We start from the raw sequence: 25,734 nt of genomic DNA, 5'->3' as shown, positions 1-25,734 counted from the left end.
ATAAGTGGTGGACTGTGACAAAGTAGTACAAAGTAGGCTATAGTTATAATTTTACTCACGTAATTTTGAAAATTAATCATTTTCTAGTAGTTACTTCATAGTTATATTTCTTGAACATTAATTAGTAGATAATTAATAGTAGTTCTTCAGGAGGTATGACAGAATTCATTATTTATTAATTAGCTAACTGTTACTCTATTACATACTGATTAGTTAATATCTTCCTTAGTAGTTAAAAGTAGTGAGTTAAGTGTTAATGAAGAATTACCTATTACTCTTCAGTAATTCCTTATTAGTTATGCAGTAAGTAAGAAACATTATTCTAAAGTGTTACCCAGACTTTAATATAATCCACAAGCGTACACATTGATACAAACAAGTAACTTATAACTACTAATTAAACAACAGGTGAATGAAATCAGTAACTATATGAGCACATCTAGCGTGTGAATGAGTAATCAGGAGCTAGTAAAAACAGGAAAGCAGAAACAGAGCAAACAGAGAGAAAACGAAACTAAAACAGAACATACATGTTTCAACAAGCTGATGATGAGCAAATTCTGGAGAAAATCTGTATTCCATTTCAGACAAGTTTATGGGAATTTACACAGCATAGTGCCTTTCAGTGAAAAACTGACTCATAATTAGGCCTGAGACCACAGATTTCTGCCAAAAGCTCAGCAGATTTGCTCAATTCAAAGCTCAACACATTATTTTACTGTTCATTGAATATATATATGAATATATTATTTATATTAATATATATATAAATATATATATTTATTATATATATATATATATTTTTTTTTTTTTACAGATTTCTCTCACAGTCAATCACAATCTCAGTGAAACTGTCAAACTCTTCACAAGTTCTAAACATTAGAGTAATGTCACAACCCTAAACAGCAACAGTAACAGCAGTACTGTATTTATACTGTACATTTATTTTTGTAGAAATGTGACACGTAAACTGAAAATCCACAGTTGCTTGTCATGGAAGAGCAAATAGATATGTAAGAATGTGTGGTGGTGTTAGGGGAAGACATAATAGAGTGTGTAAAAATGAACAAACAACTTTGAATTGTTAGTTTATGTGTAACACATTTCTACAAAAAAATTTACTATATAAATAAAAATACTCATTTTCTTTCTGTGTACTACAGTATTGACTAAGTGTGACACAAGAGCATTCAGCTAGACAAAACTGTAACTTTCTGAACTAGAAATTGAATTAGACTTTCAGGTAGCCTACTTAAAAAAATGGCTTAAAACGGTAATACACATATAGGCCTACATTTAATTAATTGGCTTAAAATGGTAAAACAAATAGGCCTACAATTACAGTAATTAATCGGCAACACACGGCACAGTGTGTTAAAACATTTTCATCCTTTTAACATTTTAAAACAACCCTCAAATATCACAGATTTTATTATCCTTCAAATGGAGCTTTATGTAAACACGTCCCTTTTTCAGGATACTGTATTTTAACGATGATTTTGTAAAATCCAAATAAGCTTTACAGATCTTTATTGGAAAGGGTTTAAACAATGTTTTTGCCATTTTTGTCTTCTGTAGATGCTTGAATTTGCATTACCTTCAGCCTTATTTAAACTGTTGTGTGAAAGTTCCTTTACATTCGCCCAAAAATAGAACTTTCTTTGTTATTAAAAACACAAGCAAGCCCAGCCCAGGTGAGAAAACGTAACGCAAAAGTAATGTAACACATTACTTTTCTTGAAAAGTAACTAACCATTTTTAAGGGAAGACATTTTTAATTACTTTTTAAGGGAGTAACGCAATATTGCAACGCATTACTTTCCCTAACACTGCATAAAAAAGTTTACACGTTAAAACATTTGCTGAAAATAAATCCAGTTGAAGCGGAACTCAGTAAGTTTTGCAAAGCTCCCCCTACAGGTTCCTTCAGTGAATCACACTGTCGTAAATACTCCAAGCGCAGCTCTGGACTACATCGACTACAACGCAAACCAGCGCAGTAGTTTTGCTAATACAGTACAAGAAATCTCGATGGAGGTGGGTAATTTTCGAAATTGTCTTATAAAGTGAGGTCGCTGTGTGTATTTTGAATTACCGTAAAGCATTTTGTCACTCTCGCGTGAATGTGAACATGAGGCGAGATTGTGTTGGGTCGGCGCAGCTCAACTTGGGGTTAGTGCACGCCTCAAACACACCACTACAAGTCAATTAACCATTGTAAGGTCTTAGAAAACTATTTATGAAGGTAAAAAAGTTACTTAGTTCTGCTTTAAAAGTGAGAAGACGTTTCTTTTTTTGCTGAGTATACATTGTCATCCCCCTATTCAGTTTAACAAATGTAAAGTTACTGAATGAGGAGGACAAACCACAAGTCTCTTCTCAATAACTTCTGGACTTGATAAATAATAGTACAGCAAAGTACAGCTATATTTTGTAGAAACTCTGATTCTTTGTTATTGTCTTATTTGACAAATTGCCAAGCATGCAGAAGTCTGAGTGCTAGAAAACAGATTCATCAATTTTGAATTAATAAATATTATGCAACGACTACTATTCAAACTGCTCATGCTTCTTTTCACCACTGATTTATTTTGGCTATTGCAGTGAATTCATCTTGTATAATCATTCAACATATTTCCTCCCATTGGAAAAAGTATCTGTGGTCTGCCAAAGGTTTTGACTTTTTGGTTTTGTCATGTGCTCGACCACACACACCATCAATCTCAAAGCTCTACATGGACCTTTGTGAATCCATCAAAGAGAAGAGGAGCAAGGGGGATGTTTATTTTATTTAAAAGCTGTTTACACACATACCAGATTGAAGATGTGTAAAAATAACTAGTGCAGTGCAAAGCTGATTTCCTTGGCAAAAAACCATTACATCCTTTTCTGAATTAGGCTGCATGACAGTCAGTTAGTACAAACATGAGGAGAGATTAGATATGATGAAAACCCAGAATTGGTCAAAGGGTTTGTATTAATAAAACACGTTCAATCAATCAATACTTATTGTGTACCTACAGGTTGTTTTCTAAACTGTAACGAAACTCACGAAATAGACCATTAAATATTTCTTCTTTTCTGTTCTGTTTTATTATTAATTCTCAAGTAGATTGATTTCATAAATAGCAGGGATTTGTCGGAGCACAGCACATCAGTAGCAGCATGCATCCCACCCCCTCTGCTGAACCCCTGATGATAGAGAGAGAGAGAGAGAGAGAGAGAGAGAGCGAAAGAGAAAGAGAGACACACATTTGTGCTTGAACAGAGACAGAAAGGCTTTCATCAACTCAGTCGCTCAGAAAGTTCTCTATATCGAGGTCTCAAACGCAAACACAAGCGTTCATTGGAATAGTAGGCTAGCCTAAAGCTGGACAAGTTGCCAAGGTAAGTTTTCTACGCGAGTAATATGAAGGTATTTTTGACAAGATTGTTCGAGGGTTTACGTGTTACACGTTTGAATCAGGCTTTACCGAAACATTAGATGAGCGCGAGGCGCTTTATAGCGATGTTCCTTCTGTCACTGACTGAATGTTAAAGCGTCAAAAAGATGATTTCTAAAACTGGTCCATTGAGAAGCGCTTCATATACAGCGGCTCTCATCAGGATTTTCACACCCACAACGTTTCATTCAGAACGGATGGGATGCTGCTGTGACAGAAGATTCGCTGTGTACGACCTCGGGCAAGTTCAACTGCATTACCCTTACAAACATCGTTACCATCGTTACCACAGTTTACGCTAAAATACCATAGTTACAGTTATTGTTACTGTTGTAAAACCATACATTCAGGGGTCGATTGGTAGGCTAAGGTTTTCGCTCTTTGTTGAATATATCTTGTGAAACAAACATTAAAATAAGTTCATGGGTAAACAGACAATTTCAGTGTCACCAAATAACTTTTGTTAGCCTTATTAATGACGAAAGTTTTGTTGTATATTTATACCAACCTAATTTAGGTTGAGGGGTTGGATAGTTAACAAGTGTTACAAAAACAAACAGAGGCAAACAGAAATAAGGGAGACAAACAGGAATAAGCAATTAGGACAAATATATTTTTGAAAGCAAACTAATATCACCCAACACACATTTGCAGGATGTGATTGTATTCATGATAAAAAAAAAAGCTTGAACAATTATGAGATATGATTCATCATTTTCACAGAATTTTAAAATTGACCAGAAGTAGGCTATAAGCCTATTGTTAGACATAATTTATCGCAGGCTTCTGAACCTTAAATCAAAATGTAAAAGGTTCACATAACCAAAACAGATTTCTCCAGGTTACATTAATTTTTTTGTAACATTTGTAGCGGATGGGATTCATTTTTGTTTAAAAATGTCCTCACCTCCACAGGTTTCTTTGATCTTAATCTTAATTAAATCTTAATAAAATCAACGAATGTAAAAGAGTCTGTGCAAACATTTCGTGACATCAAATGGCCCAGAAATTAACCCTGTAATTTAATTTTGTTTAATTTCTTTCTTTTTCTTTTTTGGTGATAATACCAAGTTAGTAATATTTTTGTGAAAGCTATGGCTACCATGGTAAATCTTTGGAAGGACTGTTGCTCTTGAGCTATTTTTAGCTACCAACAGCACACTAAACACTCTTGCTTTCATAATCACACATCATTTCGTGTGATTTATTAATATACATGTACAGCAAACATATGTACACATATGGAATATGTGATTAAGTCAGTCAGCCAATCAGTCAGTCATGAACAATTTCAGGTCATTTTCTAATTGACCCTTTGCCAGGAGTTTGATTGACAGGCGATCTAACCAATCATAACACAGAATCCGCCATTTTGTCTGACAAAGCAGTCAGGGGAGTTGGCAGATTAACGTCGGTGAACTTGAAAAATGGTGTGTACTGACGTCTTTCTGCAGTTGAAACAACATTCCTGTTCATTCGTGTTTATTTGATGCTATAAATTAACAATTAAGAAGAGATGATCGGTTCACGAGCCGCTTGAACTGAGGCGCCACAGCAATCTGTCATGACACATTAAAGAGCCACATGTTTAAATTTCTTTAAAAATGATAAAATTTGAAATTTGAGACTTTGTTTCATATCAAAAGTAACCTGCTCTGTTCTATCTCAACGCGTTGTCAGTGTCCTCTTTGCTCCGCAATGTATTTTTCACTGTGTGAGAACAATGATGTGTGGCGAGAGATCGGCATGGCTTGTCAGACGTAGCAACAGTAACTAAAGGGGGCGGGTCATTGCGAACGGTCAATTGATATGGGCTTTATCTAATTCTGGAACTCTGGCATTCACTTGCCCCCATCCAATAAGCTCCACCCCGGACGGATTTTAGGAACAGGGTTTAGAATGAGGGAAAGAGACTGGTAGGAATGTTGTCCTAGGAATATCAGTGGTTGTTGATAGAAGAACATCTCTCACTTGGGTATCAGATGGATCTAGTCTTACATTATTCTATGGCATCAGGTTGCATCTACAGTGTCAAAACCTGTTGAAATCCATGCTGTACTGTAAAGCACCTGTTAATCAGGCTGTAGCTGGTTAATTCTAACCAATGAATTCAGAACAATTTAAAGTTGCTTTAAATTTTGTATTATTTTGTAAGACATTAAAGAGAATTAAAGCGCTCTTTTACCTCAGGAAATTGCCATGGAGAGGTTTCATGTTTGTCATGGCTACTGCACTCTGGAGTGTCTACAAGGCTGTGATGTATTAGTAATTGTTGGCACAAGGAGTATGTATTGGATGGCTGGAAAGTCTCTTCCTTAGAAAGACATTCACCAGATCTTAACAGCTGCAGAATATATAACTTAATGCTGAGTCAACATGCTATCCATACCAACAACTAAACCCTTCATTGCTCTGACCCACTGTCTGGCTAGACACACACACACTGGTTTCCATGTTTTATGGGGGCTTTCCAAAGAAACAATGTTTTTTTATACTGTACAAACTGTATAGTCTATCAACTAACCCTACCCCTACTCCTAAACCTACCCATTACAGAAAACAGAAAGGTTTCTTATAAGATGTTTTCTTCATGGGGACCAAAACACACACACACACACACACACACACACACACACACACACACACACACACACACACACACACACACACAGGTTTGTTTTGCTATCAAAGTGAGGACATTCCATAGGTGTAATGGTTTTTATACTGTATAAACTGTACATTCTGTCCTCCTACACAACCCCCACCCCTAAACTTAACCATCACAGAAAACTGTCTGCATTTTTACACTTTTAATAAAACATTGTTTATTATGTTTTTAAAGCTATTTTAAATATATACATGTCCTCCAACCAATACGCTCATATAGGTCATTTGTCACTTCCCTGAAATATGACCCATTGGAACGTTTACTAAAGTTGCACCCCTATTGACAACAGGACACTTTAATTTTAATGGATTGTACCCTTTTATCTGCGTCAGATTTCAGATTTTGTGTAGCTCAATTGGTAGAGCATTAAATCATACAACAATATGCAATCATGTGATCATTTCAATTCAATTCAATAAATGTGAAATGAATTGAGTTGAATTGAATGCGATTGTGGGTTCGATCCCAGGGAACACATGTGCTCATAAAGTGTATATGCACTATAAATCACTCAGGGTAGGTTTAGGGTTGGAGTAGGTGTAGTCGTTAATAAAAAAAAAAAGAAAAGAGTTTTGCTAAATGGAAATAGAACAAATGGCGGGCAAGGGACCGTGTAAAAAGTCCACACATTGCATTTAAATGAACACGCATTTTGATTGGTATAAAAAGAGTCCGTAATCGTGCTGTTTTAGCTTGTTCAGATCTCTCTTTGAGCTCTTTTACCGTTACCTTCAGTATTATCAGCAGCTATTTCATTCTCAGGAGCTAATTACCCTCCTCCATCCCCAGCTCCTCCTCTCTTCAGTCAGGATCGGTCTTATGATTCCCCTGAATCAACTAATTCTTGAAATGTGTACATGTTAAATTATTGACATTAATTATATCTGCATATATTGGTTCTGTTCTGTTTACCCTAGGGGGGTTATTGCTACTCTCCCTGCTCTTATCCATGCTAGGCTGCATGGATGCACAGGAAGTTCTTGCCCAGAACAGAACCATACCACCAATACAAACTCTATGCAATTATCAATCATATTTGATGATCCTGGAAGAACATAATATTGTGCAAGGAGATGTGAAAACGAGTCTTTATTAATCCATAATCTGACCCCGTAATCTTAACTGTGTATGAAAACAATTAAAAGCGCTTGTTTTTTACAGGTTTTTTTTTTTACAGTTTTTTTACTGTAAGCATTTGTGGTTGTGAATACAGTATTACACAGTATGAAAGAAAAGAAATACATCAACCATGTGTAGTTGGACAGAAACAATTGTTGTGTTTGAAAAAGGAAATCAAAATACTTCCTGTTAGATTTTTGTGTGTTACATAGAGAATTGTGTGTTGTGTTTTGCAAAAAGTGTTTTATAAAATTGAAAACTGAGTCGAAGAGAATTAGTGTATGGTTTTGCAGATTTGGCATGTGGTTCTGGTGTTTGAGTGTCAGGTTTCAGAAATTGTGTGACAAGTAAGGATTTTGTGTGTAAGCAGTTGAAAAAAACTGTAAGTGAATGGTGTTTCTAACTAAATGTTACATCCATTCACTTGTTTATTATTTTAACTATCATATTGATTGCTTTTCTTTTTACATGTCAGATTTTATATGTCATGGTCATTGAGCAAATTCTTATTTTTTGTGTGTATGTGTTACACTTGGCCTGTGATGATACAATAAATTGGACTTTCATGATATTTTCCATCATCATAACATTACATAAAACTATACAATTTATTCAGGAATACCATAATAGCACATTTTGTATTAAGGGGGTGTTTTATATATTGTTCCTATTGCTTTCAGCAGTGAGATGAATCTCAATAGTGGAAGACAGCAGGGGCTCTCAAACCTCACACTACAGGAAACAAGGCCTTTATTAACATTTCTCTTTCTTTTTCTTCTGAGAGCCGCAAAACTTGGCCAGACAGGTAGACAGATGCCCTTTGGCTTCTGACATGGAGATGTGTTTGTGCGTGTGTGTGTATTTATGTGAATGTCTCTTTCCTTCTACTTATGTGTGTGTGTGGATTGTTTGTGCCCAGCCCCTGGCAAACCCCTCTTTTAATTTTTTTTTTCTTTTTAGAAAATGAAAGCTGCCTCCCATAACCTTTGGGGGAAAATAAAAGGGGATGAAAGTTGGAAAAAAAATCCAATGAGAAAGAATTCAGTTATTTATGGCTCATGTCATCTGTTCACTGGCACAATTTATGCCCTATAAAGGCTCTCCATTCTTTTCCTTTTTTTTTTTTGCAATTTCATACCCCAGCAAATCAGATATTACACAGCATTGAATTTTTAATATTGTGTGGCCTCCATGTGATAGAAAGAGTGATCTATTAAAAACTTTGAAAGTAGTTTATATCCAGTACTGTAACTTGAACATTATACAGGAGAAGAACTGAGCTCATAGTCACAAGGGACGGAACTATCCCTTTTATAAAAAAAAAAACATAATTATAAAACGGATCGTTCCGGCCCTTGATTCTGATTGGTTGAGCCGCGTTCGAAGCCGTTGTAAAATTCCCGAAAACATACAGCTGACCTCATTACATAAGTATCACTGCGCCACTGAATGTTGCGTCTGTCTTAGCAACCACTCTTAGCAACGTAAACATATGTTTGTTCTCTATTGATTTTGTTCACTGAAGATTACAGCATTATGTAGAAGAGTATTTTGAGAGAGATATCGAGTGACCAAGTGTATTACCTGCATTCAAATTTAGCATTTTCCTTCAGGTCAGTCCTATGTTCATAATAAAAAATCAGTTTGAATGTCTGCTGCAATCTTGTCCTTTTAACATTTAGTGGGTTTTCCCGTGTGCTGCTGACATTGACAGCGCTAGTCAAAGCGTTTGCGTCTTGTTCCGTGTTTACTAGAAATTTCAATATAAAAGTCTTTGCGTCTTAGTGCCATCTAATGGCGAAATAAATGTAACTTCTGTTGCTGTTCACAGTCAGGGTCTATTTTTTTTCCAGCAGAAGGAAGCCTTTTAATGAAAGTTGTATTGATACTTTTTGCCTTTAATATTTGTATTGTGTGGTAACCGTTTTACAAAAGCAGTAAGTCCTGTGAAGCAGTGGTTTACAGTGAATTTATAACAGCTAACACCCCTTAGCTGTTATAAATTCACTGTAAAACATGGCTTCTAGGGGCTTATTGCTTTATTAGATACGCACAGAATGTGATGTCATGTTGTGACCGTTGCAGTGTGCATAGAAAGAATTTGCCCGCTTGTAGTACTTCATGGAGTTTTGATGTGTTTTATAGACTCGATATTGTTTCTTATTCAAATGTGGTGAACATAAAAAAAAAAAAAACAGCACCCCCAACCCAAAACCTCTTTCCGCGGCCCTGGGGAAATTAATACTTTTATTCAGCAAGGACACATTAAATTGATCAAAAGTAACAGTAAATACATTTATAATGTTACAATAAATACTGTTTTTTTTAATCAATTTTTTATTTATTTATCAAAGAATTCTGGAAAAAAAAAACTGAAAATTGTTTAGCATGTTTTTTTTTATATAAATATTAAGAAGTGCAACTGTTTACAACAATAAATAACAAATGTTGCATGATCACTAAATCAGCATATTAGAATGATTTCTAAAGGATCATGTGACACTAAAGACTGAAGTAATCACATTGAAAATTCTGCTCTGCCATCAATAACAATAAATTCCATTTTATTATAAAAATATATAGAAAAGAAAACAGTTATTTTAAATTATAATAATATTTCACAATATTAGTTTTTACCGCATTTTTGCTCAAATAATTTCCGCCTTTGTGAGCATAATGTTTTTCAAAAACATTAAAAAACCATTAACCCCAAATTTTTCAGTTGTGTATAAAGTAATGTATTAAATTTACTAAATTTGTAAATTTTGTATTTTTTATTTATAAATAAAAATAAGTAAATATAAAAAAATAAAATAATACAATTCTATAAATTTAAAAATGACACCATTAAAGTCAAAATTCATGCATGTCACATGAGACACTTTATCCTTATGACAAATTGTGAACTTGAATTCTTGAACTGGAATTCTTCTTTGTTGTGCAGGCCCTTTTTGCTTTGCAAGACTCACAGCCACTGCAGTTTAAGCGAACTCTATAGCAACAATGAAGATATATCACTAAAATATTTCACTCCACACTTCACCAATTGTTAACATCAGCCTAGTCAGCAATGTATTTGGCCATCCGTGGGAATATAATCTTGTGTTGCCTCCAGCCATGTTGTGTATTTGAGACATGCTAACAGCATTCCTACAAGCACAGAAGGCCGTGAGTGCCATTGTGGAGTCATTTGTATGCAGCATTAACTTGCATGAGTGATTTTTGTTAGTCTTAATGGTGTCCGCCTGAGTGGTATTAATCTCTTGTGTTGTGTTAGCCTGTCTTAATGGTGTAAGCCTGTCTGAAACCGCCAAATAGGGAGATCTGTCTACCTGCTTCAGTGAGCCATAGTGAGCTTGTGTTAATGGACCACTGAGTTCAGTCATAAAATATTTCTGGTAACTCTTAAGTGACCTTGTGACATTTACTGTAATGGACTTGCTACTCAACTCAAGCAATACTTGTTTCCTGTTTATTGCGTAATTGCCTAATTTGGGGCTTAAACTGATTAAATCAAAGACAGCGGTTTGCAAGGACTGCTTCAAAACTTTGATAGTATGGAGAGAGAGAGAGGGAGGGAAAGAAGCAGAGTATCAGGGGAAGTAATTTTCAGGACGATGGCCCATTCCAGCAGGATGATTCATCATGCAGGGCGCCTCAAGGGTTACGTTGCATTACTTTTTGATACATTTACTCTTACGCAAGTCTATTCCTAAAAAACATGTTTTCATATTATAAGCTTACATAAGTGATAATAAATGTAAAAAATGAACTTTAGCGAGCTGCTGTAATGTACTTCCTGGCTGCATTACTGTAAAGTTTCTGTATAAGAGTAAATCTGAGGGAAGTATATCATTTATGCATATCCTTGCCCAGTGCTTGGTTCAGTGGCTTAAATTCCCATCTTCATTTCATCCCCATAAAAAAGACAAAACTTGTTTTGCAGTTTGTCTGTGCATTTCTATGCTCTTGTCATCCTAAACATAGTCTCAGCCACAGACGGCACACCCACAGATCGCCCACAGTCCGCTCACTGACCGTCTGATGCATACTGGACACAAACCTGGAAAGTACTTTAACAATCTGGCAAGCTATTATCTGATTGGCTGGCCTTGTGCAGTTCAGGGCACACAGATTTTTTTTTTACTCAGTCCGCCTACAAACAGTCAGCAAGTGCTTTTGAGGATTTGCCAAAGTTTGCCAGGTTAGTATCAAAACTTCAATATTAATATCAATATTCTATTTTGTTTTAAAAATACAAATAAAAAAACTAAATTAATCATTTTAAATGCTACAAGTTTAGGCATGTAACTTTAAATGAAAATGTAGACATCATGACATTGTAACAAAAGATTACACTTTATTTGGTAACACTTTATTTTAGTGTCATTGTTACATGTTACATGTAATTACTATTGTAATAAATGAATTATGAATAATTACATGCTACTAACCCCAAACCAAACTCTAATCTTAAACCTAGAGTAAAAACATGTAGTTACTTAACATTACTCAATACTTAAATTACAGTGTAACAAAGACACCTTAAAATAACCCTTTATTTTAAGTTGTCCTTATTACAGTGTAATTACACATTTAAGTATGTTAGTAATATTAAGTAGATGTACTTAGGATTAGAGTTTGGTTGAGGGTTAGTTGCATGTAATTATGCTTAATTTACTGTTATTACTATAGTATCTACATGTAACATAACAAGGACAGTAAAATAATGGTAACACTACATGTACTTACTATAAAAACATGTAAATCATGCATAATTACTTATAATTAAATAATTATAATTGCATAATTAAAGTAACTAACCCTAAACCAAACCCTAACCCTAACTCAATACATGTACTTAATTAATATTACTCAGTACTTATTTGAGTAAATACAAAGTAACCAATGAATGTGTTATCTAACATAACATTAGTGTAATAAAAGATTAAATAAGTGATTATTTGAGGATGGTAATGGTAAACTAATGCAAGAATAGAGAAACGTGTAAGAATGAACAATTAAATATTTAATACATTTGTTTTCAATATTTTTTCCAAAGTCGTCTCTTCCTGTCTTATTAGACTGTTCTTCGCTGGAATAAGCTGCAATAAGGACCAGACCTTTCTTTAATCAGAGATCTGGCTGCACAAGACTATGCAAACCACAAACAGCGAGGCACTGGCCTTGCCAGTGTCCCCTTCCCCCAATATAGTTTATTTTTAGCAACTGCACTAGTGAATAGGTATTATCAACAGGCACAGAATTAGATCAGATTAAGTCCTAATATGATTTTACTTGAAGCGTCAGGCCCCCTGAGGCTCAGTTCTAAGTTCTGCTTTCATGGCTGTTTGAAGCAGAAACATAAACATTGTGCACTAGTATCAATGGAGGGAGGACAGCCTCTGAATGCTGGGCTGAGTGAGTTCACTTCTCCCCCTCTCTCTTCTGGTCATGTGTGCCAGGAGCATTGGTCTGCTGCCCTCTTTAATGATGCATGGAACATTAGCCAGCCACTATCCAAAGATAGGACGAGGCCGATGGCATTCTCTGGTCAAAAGAGGCTGCATTGTTTGGGTTCAGAAGAGCATGGTCTACTGAGAAAGGGAAGAACAAAGTGTGCTGTCTGTCGAGTTTGTTATGAAAATTTGTAGCCGCAATCGTAATTTGTGATTGCCACAAATTACATTTCAAGGTCTTTTATATTCAAGCACATTTCTGCCATGCATGGAGTGATGGGAAAGCATATGGTGTTAGAGGAAATATAGATACAGTACATACAGGTTTATTTCACATAGTTTTTTAATCATGTATATAGTGTATTTACACCAGGAGAGCATAGATAGATAGATAGAGAGATAATCCAATAATAAATAATGATTATATTTATGATTATTCAGTAAAAAATTGCAAATAGTTTTGTGATAAAAAAAAATAATTATACATGCAGCAGTTGGTAGAAAAAAAAATAATATAAAAAAATAAAATAAAAGAACTTCCAAGATAATATTTTAATTGTGTCTTTTGACTTGAAAATAAATAGCATTTTACAAATTATTTAAATAACAACATGTTGTTTTTATAACATTAATGGGGCTTTATACTGCACATGAAAATACTTTATACAGCCTTTATATTTCAGCAAAGGAATCTCAAGGAACACATATTTAGAGTTCTTTGGCAACAAAAGGTATATGAAAAACCCTGGTTTAAAGAGTGAAGTTTTGACTAAACTATAAAAAACAAAAGGATCAATAGAAACATAACAAGGAAGGGGAAAAAAAACAAGAATATATTGTGATAGGCAAAACCTTGTGTTAAGAAAAATGAAAGCTGCCTTCCATAACCTGCATTCGGGGGTGGAGAAACATAAAAGAATAGGATGAGAGAGAGAAAAAATAAAACAAATGAAAAAGGATTCTGGGAGTTATTTGTAGCACACGTCTGTTCATTCGCACAACGGATGCTCTATAATGAATCTCCCTTCCCTCTATTTTCAGTTTGTATCTCAACTCTTTATATCACAAGTCCCAGGCAGCAGATTTAATTAAGAACCCAGTCTAATATATCATTTATTTATGAGATAAATTCAAGTGGCTGTTATCTGACGGTATAGAATCTACGTGACTTCGCATTTTTATGCACAACTGCACTGCTGACATTTGCTACATATTATCCTTGTGAATTTTCCTTGTGGAAGGTAACAAAGAACAGGCTATTGATTAAATGGCAAGAAGAACTTGGATCTATTGTTGTACTGTGTGTGTATCTGGGACATAAAAGATCTGGGAAGAGGTGTCCTGAGTTGCCCATCAAGCACACAATAGTATTTCAACAGTGCATTGTCAGGAAACACATAACAGTTGAATACACAACCATGGAGCTGTTAATTAATAGCAAATGTTGTAGATGTTAGCAAGTAGTAGATTTTAAAAAAGTCTCTAGTAGTAGAGTAAGTAAAGTAATTACACCACGAGTATCTTCATGAATTGATTCTGATAATTCTCTGAGAAGATTTTTGATAAAATAAATAAAATAAAACAAATTATATTAGTTCAGTCATGACAACTCTCAGAATGAATTTAAACAGCATTTATTTATATACATGGAATGTACATAGGTTTGGTCTTGGATCTGCTACGCTGCTGGATGAAATGCACATGAAAACACTGAAGTGAATTTAGGCTGCTGCAAGGAAACATAGGGAGAAACCCCCGAGCAGATCTAGGCAGGTGGTGCTGGGGAAGGTGAAGGGCAAGCCAAATCCAATGGTGTGCTGCAATGAATTAATCCGATTTGAAGTCAGGAATAAACAGGTTACGTAGATAGAACAAAACGGAACTATTGGACGACCCATTGGCTTTAAGTGAACCAATCAGCTGCTCGGAAGAGTTTCATGACCATACTATATATTTATAAAAAAAAATAAAATAAAAATAAAAATAATATATATATATATATATATATATATATATATATATATATATGATTATATTTGTATGGACGGTTACACTTTATTTTACAGTGCCGTAGTTACATTGTAATTACTCAAATAAGTACTGAGTAATATTAATTAACTGCATGTATTTACTATAGTGTTACAGTTAGGGTTAGGGTTTGGTTTAGGGTTAGCTACTTGTAATTATGCATAATTTACTGTTATTACTATAGTAAATACATGTAGTAATGTGTAACTATGACACTGTAAAATAAAGTGTTACCAACTTTTTCTGATTGCGAGTTTGCATCTCACAGTTCTAATTTTTTTTCTCAGAATTGTGAAATATACATTCACAACTAGGGCTGCACGATTTATCGCACAATATGAAAAATAACATTGAACTTAAACGAAATTATCGCTTAAACGCGATTCCTAGTGCGATTATGAAATCGCAAAGGCTGCAATTATTTTTTTTATGCGCAGCTTGTCAATGAAGTATGGCTCCAAATGCTCCAAGTGAGTTTGAGTCGCTTATAATGTACATTTGAAAAAGCAACACGCGTCAAACATCTTTCCAGACAAGAGAAGCATTTATCAACAACTTGTCCAACAAAAGACAACATTTAATAACATGTTTTTACTCTAAACTCACTTCATAACACTTTGACAGTTGAGCATCCTTCTGTGAGATGATGTGGCTTCTTACACAGAATAAGGCAGTTGTGTTTATTAGCCAACCCTTTCGAGCGTGAGTTTAAAATATTCTAACTGTCCCCCCAGAGTGAGTTTTTTTAAGGCGACCGTTATTTTAGAACGTTTGCCTTTAATGTTTCCATAGCGACGCGTCATGCGTGTCACGAGCGCTGAACGCAGCCACAATAACACTGTATGACAGATGGATCGCTATTATTTTGTTTTTCTTTGTTTATTTAAAATATTCGCAAAATTGCTTACCATGTCATCAACTATATGATATTCCGATTTTCAAATATGTGTAAGTGAGTGTGTTTTGTTGTTTTAAAACCTTTATAAATGATCTTTTTCTTGATCTATAATGCGAGATGGGCGCCGACATCTTAGTTTGCGCTGCAGTTCACAGAGCCCTTTCAGTCGGATTTACAGCAGGTGAATTCATCAGTTTCTCCTGAAATATATGCAAGTAAGTGGCTGGTGAACTGGAAGAATAATAGAGTAAACTTTATAGTTACTTAGGCCCATTATGTGTGTATGATATGAATAGATGTCGGCAAATTATATTTGAATTCACTGTTATTGCTGCTTCCGCTGATGTCTGACATCAGTGTGTATTTTATAAACTCTAAATGTATTGTTTTAATGGTGCTTATGCGTATTTAAATGTCTGAAACCTTAAAAGAAACATTATGTGGCTGAAAACACTGCATAGCTGTGATATATGACAAGAGCTGCGCGCGTCCGTCTCACAGCCAAAGCGCGAAAGCACAGTTTGAATCTGGCAGTTATGTGACGTCGCTGAACGTTCGAAATCCCATATGTGGGACCGTACACCCAGGGGCACTGAAATAAAAATCCCATATGTGGGACCGTACCGCTCAAAGGGTTAATCAATCAAAGCATTTCAATCTTCTGTTTATTCAGCTATGACGTGTGTTATCTTCTTCTGCGGCTGGGCAAATTTAGAGTTTCTGCGCAAGAGCGCCCTCTGGCTTTCAGATGGAGAAGCATTTACTACTGATCACAGAGCCGTAAAGCTCTGACAAGCTGTGCATAAAATAATCGCAGCCTTTGCCAAATCGTGTGCGATAAATCGTGCAACCCTATTCACAACTGCGAGATATAAATTCCAAATTGTGCGATACAAACTTGCAATTCTGAAAAATAAAGTCACAATTCTGATAAATAGTCTAAATTGTGAGAGATTCTCAATTCTGACTTTTTTCTCTCACAATTGCTAGTTTATATCTCACAATTCTAATATGTGTGAAAGATACTGATGTATAAGGGTGGAATCATCTTAAAAGAGTTTGTTCTTTCTTTCTTTCTTTCTTTCTTTCTTTCTTTCTTTCTTTCTTTCATATCTGAGAAATGTTTATTCACATAGGCTGCTGAGTGAAGCACCTGCGGGAACTTCTCTTCTCTCATCTCTGTTGTTTAATTACACTTTTTTCTTCTGCGCTACTGCTCTTTTCAGCATGGATTACATAAACACTTCTCCCCAGCTTCCTTGCTGTGGTGCTACACACGCTGCACAGAATAAGACAATAAAGCCTTCCATCAATGCACTGACAGCCTGAAATCAACAGCAAACCACATGCCACATGTTTCAAACACTGAGACGCAAACATCTTCTTCAAACCGCAAAACAAATCTGCCAAACTGAACGTGAGCCTGTCATCACATATATGCATGCTGGAGTATCAGAGAGGGAATAAAGGGGCACTGAGAAAGGCCTGCTTTAGCAGGAGTTCACATAACATCACCGATAAGCGCATCTGTCTGCCAGATGGGTCCCAAGTTATACAAGATGTCTCTAATAATAACTGCTATATTATTTATGCCCTTGAATTTATCAGCTTGGGAAAAGACAAGTAGCATTTTAATGAGAAAAGTTCAGGCTTTACTGAACTACTGCAATGATAAATACCAAGTGCACAGTGCTATAAATTAGTGTCACATGGTTTTTAGTGACAAATAATAATAATTTAGGCTCTGATTTAGTAAAGGTTTGTGTAAATAAAAACATGTAAACTTAAAAGCTCTTTACAGTGTCAATTGGTGTAGATTTTCTTTGATTGAATATGTAATTTGGGGGGTGTCTCCATAAAAGTTCACAATCAAGGACAGTGTCAATGCAAACAAATTACATTGTACCTGCAAAGTAATCTGTCAAGTCTGAAAGTAATTTCGGAAACTGCGTGTGCAAATTAACATGACTGAATGGTAGGTATTAATCTGATTCGGGTTATGCATTGGCTGCTGTCACTATGATAAAACAGAGACACAGATATACCCAGTGCTGCTAGAACGGATTAATGCGATACAAATTTATTTCTATGCAATTGTTTTATTCAAAATTACATTTATCACACAAAATTATCACTGAATGTAATGCAGTAAATATAAAGCACATTATATCTCTAAGAAAAATGCAGTGATAGATGGCACGGGAGCAGTTTTTGCTAAAATTACATGATATTAAAAAGATAGTTCACCCCAAAACAAAACAAAAATTAAGAGATTTAAAAAAATGCTCCAACTGTTTTTGCCCATACAATGACATTCAATATACATGCAAACAACACAAACACACACATATACTTGTATATGTGGTTTTATGGGGACTCTCCATGGGCGTAATGGTTTTTATACTGCACAAACTGTATATTCTATCCCCCTACACTACCCCTAGCTCTAAACCTACCCATCACAGAAAACACTCTGCATTTTTACATAAAACATTGTTTAGTATGTTTTTAAAGCTATTTTAAATATGAAGACTTATGAAATGTCCTCATATTTCATGTTTACGTCATAATACCAGTGTAATACCTATGTCATTATACAAATTTGTGTCCTCATAAATCACAAAAACAAGCATACACACAAAAATACACACACACACACACACGCAGGCATGCACGCACATGCACACAAAACAAAATGAGACATTTTTCAAAGTAGCTTAAAGTCATACTGGTTTTGAACAGCATCATTTTGGGTGAACTGTTCTTTTAAGGCAAGACACAACAGGCAAAAACATTGAGGGCCATGCACAGACATTTTGGAGGGCAGGTGCTCAAGTAAAAAAAAAAAAAAACACTCCTCCTATAATTATTTATAAAAAGTAAAACGTACGTATTGTTGTTATCATATTTTAATTACACTATTTAACAACTATGGGGCTGTTATACCAATTAAATGAAATCAGTATCAACAAAATCCATCTTACCATTTATTAAAAAACATTTACATTGCAATGAATTGCCTACATAGAGTTCTGAGATTAATGTTCTAAATATAACATTTTGAATACAGAAATATGAAATGCTGGAAAAAAGGAAATGATTCTATATGAAACTAAAAGAAAATATATGTAATGAAACTAAAATAGTGCATATTTAATAATATAATGCTTCATTTGCATATATAAACATTTCAGAAAACTTGTAATACAAAATGCAATCAATCAACTGGGAATTATGGTAATATCTATTAAATTTATTACTCTATTTTTACGCTGATTTAATGACTTAACCCTTTACCCTGACTTAATTCATATATATTTTTATATGTCTTTGAATTTTCACCATTCTCTTCAGAAGAGACATTTTCAAATGCTGTCTAGTGTTGACAAGGGGACTAGAACGTCTGAGGTTTTTCACACTGTGACTATATTAATTGAACTGTCATTCTCATAGCTTTTTTTGGTTTGTGTTTATCAGATGTCACATCCTTGTATTCAGAGCCTTCACTCATAATGTCCTTTGTCTTTCTTTTCCATTTCATTTGCAGGGCATTTAATCAACACTTGTCATTTTCATTCGGGAAACAAATTTAATGCATTAGTATTGAAGACATGCAACATGCAACCAGACTTTAAATGATAAGTATTTGAAAGTATTTGCTATTCTCTAACATTATGTATAATTGCGTTTAAACATTGCCAGATAATACAGTAAAGTTTAAAAGTGTTTTTTTTTTACTTAAACCTGGAAATAAATTGATTAAAAAAAAAAACAAACAAACAAAAAAACAATATTTAATTTTTTAATATTTTTAATATTTAATTCAAACAGAATAATAAGATTTCATGTTAAGCTGATGAAAAATGTGGTAAATTATTTTAAAAAAGAAAAATATAAGAATTTTTGACCTCTGAATTTGGCTATGTACGGTAGTTGTCAAAATGCTTTTGTTGAGCATTTTTGGATATTTCCTGATATTTCAGCCCAGCTTTAACACATTAATAATCATCGCATAATAAGCCTGATTCTCCTTTCATGATGAGTGAGAGTATTATTTTGAATAGGTGACTTCAATGAATATATAATCAAGTACATCCATTACAGATTATTCAGTTTGATGTAATCAATATATTAATATAACTGACTGATGCCATTTCAGAATCGGCCTCACTGAGCTTCATTATCCATCTCTATGGTTGCTGCATGCATTCATTTCCTCTCACTTGTACTGACTGTGGAATAGATGTTATCCCTGCATGTTTTCCCTCTATTGACACTGCACAAATGGAATGTGTACTTGTTAGTCCGTATGTGTGTGTCTTTGAGCGTGTGTGTATTAGAGGAGAATTTAGATTAACTCAGGAAGAGATGATAGCGAGCATTTTGTTTTCTGTGTCTTCTTTGAGATGGAGAGCTGAGATAGATAGATAGAGAGATAGATAGACACAGTCAGACAGACAGACAAACAAACAGATAGATAGATAGACAGACAGACAGACACAGTCAGACAGATAGATAGATAGATAGATAGATAGATAGATAGATAGATAGATAGATAGATAGATAGATAGATAGCAGTGTATATCTAGCAGTGTTTTTAGCAGTGTATATCTATTGTTTTATCATTCAAAACCTTTTACTTTGAAAGTATGTTTGTCCGGAAATGTCACTTGGTTTGATATTTTGTTATCTAATGCAATGACATTCATTCTTTTTTGTGTTGCTTGATTGTACAAATTTTTTTATGACCACTGTGTATGCACAGGCATCCACAGATCTTCTGCCCCTCCTACTGCTATGCTTCTCCTCACAATATACCAACTTAAGTATTGTTTTCCCGTGGTGTATTGTGGGCTGCAGCTTAAGCTATGACATTCCCCCCGGATCCTTGGCATTCCCTTCCATCCACCCGGATCCATTTCTGCATACTCTGATCAGTTAGTCATGGCACTGGCTGGCACGGACAGAGTAGCCTCTGTGTTCGGAGGCAGTGGTCTTGACAGTTCTGCCACCCTCTTTTTATGACTCTGGAAATGGGTGAGGAAGGGGGCTCAGAGAGACGTATGTGAAAAATGTCCTGCAGCCCATCACAGCATCCTGACACCAAACACTACTTCAAGAGTATGATTACCAACCCAACATAGCAACAATGGCTTAATCAGCATTTGGAAACTTGTTAATTATTCTTGTGTAGATCTGTTTTGGACTTTGTACAGCACTTTGGAACAATCTACATTGTGTTTAAATGTGCTTTATAAATAAATGTTGTTGTTGTTGTTGTTGTAGTGGTGTGAGTTTGGGGTTAGAGAGTCAGACTGGTAACCCGAAGGTAGGGCTGGAAGTCGATGCATCGTAAATCGAGAAATGATTCTGGATCGATTCTGAGGTTTTCTGAATGCAAAACGATTCCCTCTCAAATTGATTCTGAGCTTAGTTTTTAACAGCAGGTGTCACTGTGTACTTTAGAAACAGCTGTACTCTGCTTGCTTGAACCTTACACCACTTGAACCTTCTATAAAATAATAATTCATAAAGTTTGAAAAGGTTTACAATTACAAGTGGGTTTTCAGTGGACTGTTTACATTAATCTCGCATCATAAAATCATTCTGACGTGGAAGTACATTCTCAGACTCAGTCGAACGCACAAGCGCTCTTCAGAGCTCTTTGTGAGCATTTGAGCGTTTGGTTAAAACTAGCCTCGAGTGGCATCTGCTGTTAAAAACTAACTAAGCTCATAATTGTTTTGAGAAGGAATTGCGATGCATTCGGAAAATCTCAGAATTGAGTGATGCATCGATTTATTGTCCCAGCCCTACCCGAAGGTTGCGGGTTCGATTCTCAATACCGGCAGGAAATGACTGAGGTGCCTTTGAGCAAGGCACTTAACCCCCAATCGCTCCCGAGACGCCACAGCAAAATGGCTGACTCCTTCTCCGGGTGTGTGTGTTCACTACTCACTACTGCTAATGTGTGTGTGCACTAACTTGGATGGATTAATTGCAGAGGACAAATTCAGAGTATGGGTTACCATGGCTTTCACAAAAAAATAAATAAAACTAAACTAAAAAACCTGTTTGAAACAGTGCTAAGGGGTCATGAACTGCATTTTTTCTAAAACTTTTTTATAATGTTCTCTGAGGTCCGCTTATAATGTTAATTTTTAAACATCCTAAATGTTAAAAACATCCTAATTTACAAGTACTAGGCTATTTTCTATCCTGTTTTTGACCCTCTCTTTGAAACACTCCATTTTGATAGGCGTACCACATTCAAGACTTGGAAGTAAACGCCCATTGCTGTAAATGGGTAACAGTTTTGCAAATTAAAATAATTTTCAAATATAAATAAATATTTATATTTATTCCTTATGGATTTGTGTGGTAGTGTTGTATTTTTTGATATTATATTAGTGTTGAAACGAAGACGCTATAGAAAGGTGTTCATCTTGTTACATAGTTGAAACTGTGAAACATTTATGCATATTACATATGCTTTTTAAGTCTTGGTTGTGGCACATAAGTTTAAAGTTTACTTCAAGTGTTTTGTGTAAACAAATTATGAATTAATGACCATTGTTTGTCGCACTGTCATTCTTATATCCATTGTTCATCATTCTCAGTAAAGTAAAAGTAGAGACTCTTAGTAAAGATATCAAATGATCTGTAACAGACAAAGCAATAGTGACACATGGTTAAAACATTACACTTGTGTGTTGCGACATTATGATCCAATATAGTCGGTACTGCATCATCTTTTATTTTCAGTCTCTCTGAAAAGCCTGTGTCGAACTGTTTTAAAAATGAATCTGCAGTAAAATTAAGCGAACATGAACCATGTCTTACTGATGCAATCTGGAACTTCATTAAAAATAAAGTTCATCCATGCTTTCTTAATGTTAGGATCACAATGAAGGCAATGCAAAACTGTTATTTTCCACAGCATGGCATTGCAAAATGTTTTGTAATCTCTCATCTCTATTGTTTTGTTGCTGGAGTAATCCTGTGTTTGCGTCTCTCTCGTATTTACTACTTCACGACATGCGTGATTCGGGGGGCTAAACAGGAAATGATGTAGAAGATCCCTTCTGATCTTCTGCTGAGGGGGGTCTTTTGTCGCATAGTGACATAATAACTAGTCGTTTTCTGAGCTTGGTTTCAATAAAAACTTTTTTTTGGACAAACGACGAAGTTTTGACTTTTCATGTCTCCATCTATACTAAAATAATTACAATTAATTGTACACTTTAAACATATATAACCTGCCTGCATTTAACATGAAAATGCAAGAAAATGTAACTTTAAAATCATTGGATTAAAAAAAAATAAATAAAAACCTACCAGTTAGCCATAACTTTGAGAACTAAAATTAAAATTGAAATAAAAATTAATAGAGATGCACCGACTGCATTTTTCTTGGCCGATTCCGATTTCCGATTTTTTGTTAGTGTGATCGGCCGATACCGATTTTTGCCGATTCCTATTTTCTTTCTAAGAACTATAATTGACAACATATACAAACAAAAATTTACTTTTCAAAAAATACTTTTCTTCAATGCAAAGTTTTATTTTCATTAAAAAAAAAAAAAAAAAGTAAAAGTCAGTAATAAAATATAAACAGCTTAAATGAATGCAATAGAATAAAGAGAGCTATGAAACTATGAAGTTTTTTTTGGGTTAACTGGGTTTCTATTCAGGTAAGAAAAGACACATTCAGTGTTATTTTACATTGGTTACATTAATTTCTGTAGTCTTTATTAAATATTAATACAGATCAATTCTTACCATTAAAGTTATTCAGTCAAGAGCTGAAATTGATTTTCTTTGTCTTTTGTTCTTTGATTGACATGACAGACAGCAGCAGGAATATTGGACTGCTGTCCCTTTAAGAGTTTATGAACGGTGTTTAACGGACCCAATACTGTTACACACAACATGGGTTCACTTTCTTAGCTATTTAACGATTAAAAACTGACTGTATTTATCTGTATACTCGCCAAGATTGCCTGTGCCGCTGGTTTTGACATACTTTTGTATGTATTTGACAGTTTAAGCGCATTATGCTACTCGTTTTGGTACTTGTGAGTCTGTTTGGCTTCTGTCTCTGTTTGAGACTGAGCGTGGCTTGTTCGCTTCACTAATATAGATCAGTGGGGCGCGCGCTTTCGGTGTGAGCGCGAAACCTGCGGGAATGACTAAAATTTATGCGCAGTAAGCACTGTTTAACCGGAGCGAATGAGGCGAGTGAGAGAGAAGAGGCGCCCGCGCGGATGTGTGTCACTTCACCGTGACAGAGAAGAAAGCAGGAACGCGCATTTGACGTTATTGCCTGTGCCGCTGGTAACAAAAAAGATCGGCTCGGAATCGGAATCCGATCCCTGGCCGATCAATCGGTGCATCTAATTTAACTAACTAGAACACTATAAAACTACAACTAAACTAAAAATAACAATGACATAGGCAGCACTAATGAAAATTTGTTTAACTTGAAAAGAAAAATTGAAAATCGAATGTTCAATCAAAAAATAATGTGAAATCTGTCATCATTTAGTCACCCTCATGTCATTTCTAACCTGTATAATAATAATAATAATAATTAATAATTCCTTACATTTATATAGCGCTTTTCTGGGCACTCAAAGTGCTTTACATATTGAAGGGGGAATCTCCTCAACCACCACCAATGAATTTGTATGACTTTCTTTCTTCTGTGGAACACAAAAGAAGATCATTTGAAAAATAAAAAAAAAATGTGTCCATCCAATAAAAGTCATTGCAGTCCAATGTTGTTTGGACCCCACTGACTTTCATTGTATGGACAAAACTAGTTGAAACATTCTACAAAATATCACTTTTCACAGAAGAAAGAACATCATACAGGTTTGAAACGTCATGAGGGTGAATAAATGATGCAGTTATTTCCATTCTTTTGTGTGAACCATGCCTTTAAAGTTTCTAAACTGTAAGTATTTTTTTTAAAATGACACTTGTTGTGCACAAATTACACTCTAAAACAGATAACTTTGTAAATGATAACAGAAGGGATAGTTTATTTTTAGGTGAACTATCCCTTTAACCTGTAAGAAGCTTTGGACTGTGCCAGTTTTGCATAAACAACATCAAAAGCATCAATAGGCAAGCACTTTGTACAGCTCCTCACTTGTCGTTTTGATTGACAAGCATAATGATGGAGCTTCTCAGTAATGAATCATTGAGCTGTGGACTGCTGTGGCATTCCCGCAGCGAGTGCTCATTTCAACACTAACGCATCCTCTCACTGTCCCGGGCTCCTCCTCTACTTCAGTCAGATCCATAATGAAAACACGCACGCAGATGTCTCACCTCCCCACACTTAGAGCTGGGTTTGTTATTCCGAAATATATTTAAAGTGGCAGCACACGTCAGCCCAACTCCATGTTAAAGTCATCAGAAATGAACGCTTCTGCTTAAAATAAACACCCACGCTGACAGCGACGAAGGTCCTCATTGCTACGGTTTACCTCAAACTCTTATTTTCGGCACAGATAGCGAGACCTCAATTATTTTCAATCAACGTGACTCAGGGCACACAATCTGTCACTAGGATGTCATTTAAGGTCAGCGTACACATACAAACAATCCCAGAGTCTATTTTCCATAGCAACACAGATCAATGACACCTGCCTTCATCTCCATGGGAACGCACATGTCCTCCTTTGACTACCTTCCCTCTCTTTTTCTTTCATTAATCTCTCCCTATTTCTCTGTCTCTCTCTCTCTGAGCGTTATACAAACCATTTATTTTCATGCATAAATAGGAAATTATCTATAATTTATGAGACCCACATCTATTTATTAGTTCAGCATGGAATACTGTGGTCTGTGTGGGCTTCGGTAGAGTCACATTTCTGTTAATGATCTCCCCAAGGTAAATTTAACCACAATTAGGCGGTAAATAACAGCCCTGAACTGTCTGTTGAAATTATGAAGGCAAACCGTCCACCAGAGGATCCCGCAGGCCCTTTAATTTGCCAAAATAAAAGGATTTAAAAAAAAAAAAGCCCTGCTCTAGAATTTCCAACCCTGCATATTCAGCGATAAACGAGCCATAGGTCTACATTGAGGAGAAATGATTTGTTGTTC

General features: G+C 35.2%; 1 protein-coding gene across 1 annotated transcript in view; it reads left to right on the top strand.

Annotated features, from left to right (window-relative positions):
* Positions 1 to 3,226: 3,226 nt before the first annotated feature.
* The window catches only part of chst15 (carbohydrate (N-acetylgalactosamine 4-sulfate 6-O) sulfotransferase 15), a 33,226-nt gene continuing 10,718 nt past the window's right edge, over positions 3,227 to 25,734 (top strand). Inside the window, exon 1 of the mRNA XM_048191262.1 lies at positions 3,227 to 3,387. The gene's annotated coding sequence lies outside the window, so the exon portion shown is untranslated. The remainder of the gene's footprint in view (positions 3,388 to 25,734) is intronic.

Source organism: Megalobrama amblycephala, linkage group LG5 (assembly GCF_018812025.1).
Source record: "Megalobrama amblycephala isolate DHTTF-2021 linkage group LG5, ASM1881202v1, whole genome shotgun sequence".
In the NCBI taxonomy this organism is placed as follows: domain Eukaryota; kingdom Metazoa; phylum Chordata; class Actinopteri; order Cypriniformes; family Xenocyprididae; genus Megalobrama; species Megalobrama amblycephala.
This window is presented reverse-complemented; position numbering and strand designations above follow the sequence as displayed.